Raw genomic sequence first — 7,375 nt, forward strand, 5'->3', positions numbered from 1 at the left:
TACCAAAAAATAACACTAAGGGCACATACGCCATAATCCATTCCATAATCTCAATCGAGAGGAAAATCTTATGTAGGATCTTCCTCGAGTAATTCCAATCGTCACAATCATATGCTTTGCGTAATTCTAGCCTTAATATAAGAGCCTTCTACCTCTTAGCCTTGATGGAATATATACACTCCTGCGCTATAGCCACGACATCCTAAATCTTCTTATTTTTTAGGAAGTCGAACAATTCAAACAAGATATAGCAGGAAAGTTTATCCTTTAAATGAAAGGAATTTCTTTTGGATATCATCTTGTAAGTGAGGTTGCATAGAGAAATAGGCTAGAAATCATTAAACGAGGAGGCATGATATATATTTGGAATAAGAGAAATAAAGGTTGAGTTGAAGGAATCTGATATCTTGTGAGTTGCCTTGGCTTCCTTCGCTATCATCAATAAGTCATGGCCCCTAATATAGAAAATGTGTATGAATATCTCCACAGTCCATCCATCAGGATTGAGACATTTTTCCTTGGCAAAATATTTAAGAACCTTCTCTATCTCAGCCATCAAGATCAGACACCCAGCAACCCTAACATCCTCCTCATCAAAGATATGAGGATATAGATGAATAGAATCAAGTTGTTTATAAATATCAACTCCCTGTCGAGCCCAAAAAAGATTCCAAAATAATTTTATAGCTTCTCGATGTAGGTCTTGTAGGTTAGATATTTTAGCCCCCTTGTCATCTACAAGTTCCCAAATGGTGTTCATCTATCGGCACTGGGAAGAAAATTGATGAAAGAATATGGTGTTTTTTTCGCCTACCTATATCCAAGTCACATGAATATTCAAGCACCATGTTTCTTCTTGAATACGTAAAATGTGCCTCTTTCTGCCTTTAAGCGCCATAATCAAATCCTATGATTCTTTAGATAAAAAGGTTGGATCATCTAGATCACTCAATCTCTCCATATCCCTATCGATCGTTGAATTTCCATGACCTTGGGTCTAGGTTAGAGTCTTAAAATCATTGATGCTACCAAACCAAGAATCTCAACCGTAAACTACTTTGCACAACGGGAATATAAAGTAGTAAATCACATATGCACAAATATACATAGTTTTTAACAAAATTGTACAATATGTACAATTACCAATCTTCATTATATTAAACCAAATATGAATAATACAACAATCTATGGTATAAAAGATACAATGACAAACTTGTTGCAAATCCTATGTCATATCTTGTCCTGTTGGTCCATTGCACCAATACTGCTCACTAGTAGTGTCTTAGTCCATCAAGACCATTATACATCGAGACTCCAGGAGGGATGCCCTCTAACAATGTTGTTGGTCACTTTTATAGCATGTACACAGGTTGATCCAATCTTCTCTTTAGGTAGGCCTAATTCCGCACCTCTAACTTCCAGGCTAGCAACTACCTTTTTCCATCAAAGTGTTGAACTTTGACAACAATCTTCACCCAATATTCAACTCCTCTTAGTCACTTCAAGATAGCTCGTTTATGGCTACTTTGGGTAGAAAACACACTGCCCTCCACCAGATCAATGGCACCCAATACTTCACTTTCAATTTTGCTCCTTGGATGGACTCTTCACCTCCTCAGAAATTCCTCCACACAGAACCAACATGCTGCAATATCAAACTGATCCAACCTGGTCACTGCTTGACCCAACAAACATCAACCTTCCGCTCCAATTTTGCTGTCCCACGTTTCCTTTGACTGTCACTGGCTAGGGCTTCTTTAGAAGGTTGCTACAACACTTAACTGACCCTTGAACAACCCTCAAACAACCTCAATACATTATGACATCCACTTAGAAGATACCTCCTCTACCATGTTGTTGTTGTAGGCTTAAATCAACCCATTAAACCCTCCTCTGCACACCCTATTGTGGTGCTATGGCCTTCAACCTAGCACATATCAAGTTTGTAGCTAATGGCCAACACTATTAGGTAGATTATTTCCCTAAGAATTGCTCCAAAACAAACTTACAGGAAGGCTCTTCAACTCAGCCTAACCTATAGCACCCTCGGCCCCCACTACAACACTTTCAGACCCAAAGACAGTCCTCCCACTTCGTTGTTCTACCTCCTTTGATGTGGCTAGGGCTTAGAAGTGTCCTCCTCAATGAGTTCCTCTTTGATTTATAATGCGTTGCACAATGGATTCCTTAATGACTCCAATTCACCCTTTATTTATACACCAATAAAGGGGCTCCACGAATTCATGAAGAGACACATCTATTGGACAATTTTACTTCAAGCCTACATGGCTTGAATACCAATATTTATTTGTCAACTTCAAAGATTCATTTCTCGACTTCTACAACTCGAAATTCGATGATTCTCGAAGCATTGGATTATCCTTTCCGCCCTCTCTCGTCTCATGCCATCACATGTAGATTTGTGCTTCCGAAATTGCCACAAACACAATTGGGTGCAAAACCATATCCTTGGGTTCCAAGTCCACAAGTGACCCTTGTGGCGCTTTTCCCTCCAAACCCTGAAACCTAGGGCTTGGAGTACCTCCCAAGCTACACAAATCAACACTCCCTCTTAGCAAGGGAGGTGGTTCCAAGACTAGGAAGCACTCTGTCATCATCATCACTGCTCACAACACTTTCCCAACTCCTGGCGCTCACAATCACAATAATCCTTGTAAAATGAACTACACCCTTCTCGGAAGTGTTTCTATCAATGTTGGAAGCACCCTACTTCTTCTTGTTATCATGTAATGCATTCCACTCTCTCCATGATTCCTTCTTGGTAGTTGTAGGAGCACCCTTGCTCCCCATTGACCACGTGCACTTCTTGGACTATAGAGTATCCCTCTGAATCTGCAAGCTCCCTCTCGAACTCGACTCCCTCTGAGTCTCTGGAACCTGGACCTTATTTTAGGAAGGTGTACCTTCTTATCGGGAACCTGTACTTGCTCCTATGAATCCTGCATCTACACCTTCACCTGCTCCTGCTTCTCTAGAACCTGCACCTGCTCCACTTGCTTCTTTCCATGATCCACGGGTTTGCCCGTCAACCTGTAGAGAGCATTCTCTCTAACTCCGAGTACAATCCCATTGAACTTAGAGCCTCTAGGCCTGAGTCTTTCCTTCCCATCCTGAAACAAGACCTAAAAACCCTTCCTCTCGATCATTGAGATGGAAATCACGCTCTATCTAAGTCCTGGTACAAACAATACATTCTGGACCGGCATCACACGTCCTATCTCCATCATGAATGGCACAACACCCCATCCTCAGATCTCCAACTGACTCTTGTCACCCAACACCATGTGCAGCTTCGAGTCCCATTCAGCTAGAGTCTAAAAAACCTCCTGTGACCCTGCCATATGATTCTTCACACCACTGTCCACGTACCATCCATCCTCATTGATAGTACCCTGTGAGAAATGAGAAATCATAGCAAAGTCCTCCTCTTCCAATATCTTGGTGAGATCATTTATCTCAGCTGAAGTGGAAACACTGGTGGTTTGCTTTCTTTTCCTCTTTTCATCATATCCCTTCTTCTTCATCGGAAATCTCGACGAATAATGACCCATATCGCCACAGTTGAAACACTTTACTTCACTCAAGTCCTTCTTTTCCTTATCCTTCATTCACACTGCAAGTGCCACGTCATCATCGAAAGACTTCTTCTTTAGATGAAGATCCTCGTCTCGCAAATCTTCTTGAATTAAGTCATCCAACAACCTATCTAGTCTGGCATCTTCTCCCTGGAAACAATCCCTTTGATGAAGGGCTTCCATTCCTCGGTGAACCCTTTCAAGGAAATCCTTACCATATCTCCATCTAAGATAGTCACATCGATGGAAGCAAGCTCATCTTTGACCTGAGACAATCTCGTCAGATATGAGGTCACATTTTCACCCTTTATCTTCTTGGTGGACTTCAACTTATCCTCCAATACCAATACCCAGTTCTCATTCTTATTCTGGAAAAAATTCTGAAGAGCCATCCACACGTCATGTGCATTGTTCTTCCCGGACATTTTAGTGGGCCCTTCACTTACAATATGACCAACTCCCTCTCATGTTGTACTTCATTGCACATAACTCTGATTTAATTACTTCCAAAGTAGCTCAAACACACTCTGATTCCATGTTTAATTTCCACGACCTGGGGTCTAGGTTAGAGTCTTAAAATCACTGACGTAACCAAACCAATAATCTCAACCGTAACTACTTTGCATAGCAGAAATATAAAGCAGTAAATCATGTATGCACAAATATACATAGTTTTTAACAAAATTGTACAATATGTACAATCACCAATCTTCGTTATATTCAACAAAATCTGAATAATACAACAGTTTATGGTATACAAGGTACAATGACAAAATTGTTGTAGCTCCTATGTTGTATCTTTTCCTGTCGGTCCTTTGCATCCGTACTGCTCACTAGTAGTGTCTTAGTCCATCAAGACCACTACACATCGAGACTCCAGGAGGGATTCCCTCTAACACTGTTGCACGTCACTTTCGTAGCATGTACATGGGTTGATCTAATCTTCTCTCTGGGTAGGTCTAATTCTCGAGCTCCAACTACCAGGCTAGAAGTTATCTTTGTCCATCAAAGTGTTTCACTTCAACAATAATATTCACCCAATCTTCAGCTCCTCTTCGTCACTTCAAGATAACTCCTCTAGGGCTACTTTGGGTAGCCAACACATTTCCCTCCACTAGATCAATGGCACCCAATACTTCACTATCGGTTTTGCTCCTAGGATGGACTCTTTGCCTCCTCGGAAATTCCTCCACATGACACTAACAAGCTGCAATATCAAACTGATCCAACCTAGTCACTGCTTGACCCAACACACATTAACCTTCCGCTCCAAGTCTGTTGTCCCACGGTGCCCTTGAATTTCACTAATTAGGGCTTCCTTAGCAGGCGTATACAACTCTTAACCTTCCCATGAACAACCCTCAAACAAAATCAATACACTACGTCATCCACTTAGAAGATCCCTCCTCTACCATGCTGTTGTTGTAGGCTTAAACCAGCCCCTTAAACCCTCATCCGCACACCCTGTTGTGGTGCTATAGCCTTTGGCCTAGCACACAACAATTTTGTAGCTAATGACTAGCACTGTGAGGTAGATTTTGTCCCAAAGCATTGCTCCAAAACATAATTGCAAGGAGGCTCTTCAACTCGGCCTAGCCTCCAGCACCCTTAGCCTCCACTACAACAATTTCGGACCCAAAGATAGTCCTCCCAGTTCGTTGTTCTGCCTCCTTCTTTGTTGCAGCTAGGCCTCAGAAGTGTCCTTCTCAACGAGTTCCTCTTTGATGTCTAATGTGTTACACAATGGATTCATTAATGACTCCAATTCACCCTTTATTTATACACCAATAAAGGGGCTCCACAAATTCATGAAGAGACACATCTATTGGACAATTTTACTTCAAGCCTACATGACTTGAATACCAATAATTATTTGTCAACTTCAAAAATTCATTTCTCCACTTCTACAACTCGGAATTCGATGATTCTCGAAGCATTGGATTCTCCTTTCCTCCCTCTCTCGTCTCATGCCATCACATGTAGAAATGTGCTTCCAAAATTGCCCCAAACACGATTGGGTGCAAAACCCCATCCTTGGGTTCCAAGCCCACAAGTGACCCTTGTGGCGCTTTTCCCTCCAAACCCTGAACCCTAGGGATTAGAGTACCTCCCAAGCTACACAAATGAACATCGATCTCCATAAATTTGTCTCTATAGGATCGCTTTGTCTTTATTTCCCACCTTCGGACAACCTTTTTCAGAAACTCAAATTTGTCTTCCACATATTCCATCCAATTAGACTCTCTAGTATAAGGCATAGATGTCCATGTCCTCTGAACAAGGGAAACAAAGTTTTGGTTCCAAAGCCAAGTACAATTAAATTTAAAGGGTATCCCCCTCCAAATGTGTTCCCCACTCCACTGTAAGAAAATCGGTGAGTGATCTGATAATTTGGCATGGGAAACCCAAGACTTCATGTGACCCAATATTTCAACCAAATTCGTGTGAATTAAGTATCGATCTAATCATTTGGAAATATAATCCTATCGTGATCTGGCATTTCTCTATGTGGGAGCAAGTAGGCATGGAGAGATGTCCACTAGATAGTTCTAGTAAAAAATATTCCTAAAATAAGGACCCATAGGGTACACCTTACCCTTATTTCCCAAATTTTAGCACTAGAGATCATCAGGTTCAAGCCACCCGCCAGGATACGAGATCCTATCTTTAGTAGTCAACAACCATCTAGTCTTTCCCATAAGTGTGATCTAGATACATATGGAGCATATCTATTTAATATATGTATCATGTCCGGTGACCCTCTAATAAAACATGTCAATAGAATGCCTACAAATATTTTAAAACTCATTATATTAACCAAAGATGGATCCCAAAGTATGACCAGTCCCCCAGGAATCCCATTTTCATCAGTAGCAACAATATTCCATCAAGGGCATATTTTGTGAAATTACGCTCACACCCAGTCTCTCGCCACCATAGATTCTTGTATCAAGATTATAGGAGTAGAAGAATGAAAAAGATGGGAAATGGAATTTCTTTTAGGGGCATCCCCCAAACCCCTTAAGTTGAGGGACATTGATCTGATTTAGAATATTATATTGCTGTGCTAAGATCCTCCTCAGATTAGAAACAAAATGCTTTCATTGTGTTTAAGGATTCATGAATTTTTGCAAGTGAAATGATGAGTTTTTATGTTAATATTTTGAGAAATTTAACATAAAGAAGAGACTAAACAACAAAATAAACATGTACAAAACATCATCAAAAACACATTACAACAGGAACATGATAAAGGAGTTCACCCCTCCTGGGCTACGTCTCCTTGGTCCATCTTCCAATGGCTTGGGCCTCTCTAATATGCTAAAAAGTGTAAAAATATGTCTTTACAATGCTGAAATGATTCTGAAACCTGCTCCAATGAGTCTAGAATATTAAAAAATGGCCATCTAACCTCTTTTTGCATCCAATTTGGTGAAAAACTGAAGAAGTTATGACTTCTCCTTGTTTTCCCAATATTCGCTCCACAACTTGCCCCTTTTTTGGCATGATCCTACAAATTAGTTCCAAAAAGCGCTAACTGAGCGAAAATTTCGCCGCATGGCAGTCCATAATTTTTCGGCACCGACTGTCCCATCACAAATTGCAATCAGCACAAAATCGATGATCTTATGGTCTGTGAATGCGGCGGGGTGATGTGCCATTGCGATATGCAGACCCGACTGTACTGTTAATTGTAACCCTTAGTCGCATTGCATCCGAGATCCTTTCTCAAATCACAATTGGCAGAGGACAGACGGGTAACTTTTTGTGGGACTCTG

Source organism: Pinus tabuliformis, chromosome 5_2 (genome assembly GCF_031772625.1).
Source record: "Pinus tabuliformis cultivar Carrire ecotype Pingquan chromosome 5_2, CPIR1, whole genome shotgun sequence".
Lineage (NCBI taxonomy): Eukaryota > Viridiplantae > Streptophyta > Pinopsida > Pinales > Pinaceae > Pinus > Pinus tabuliformis.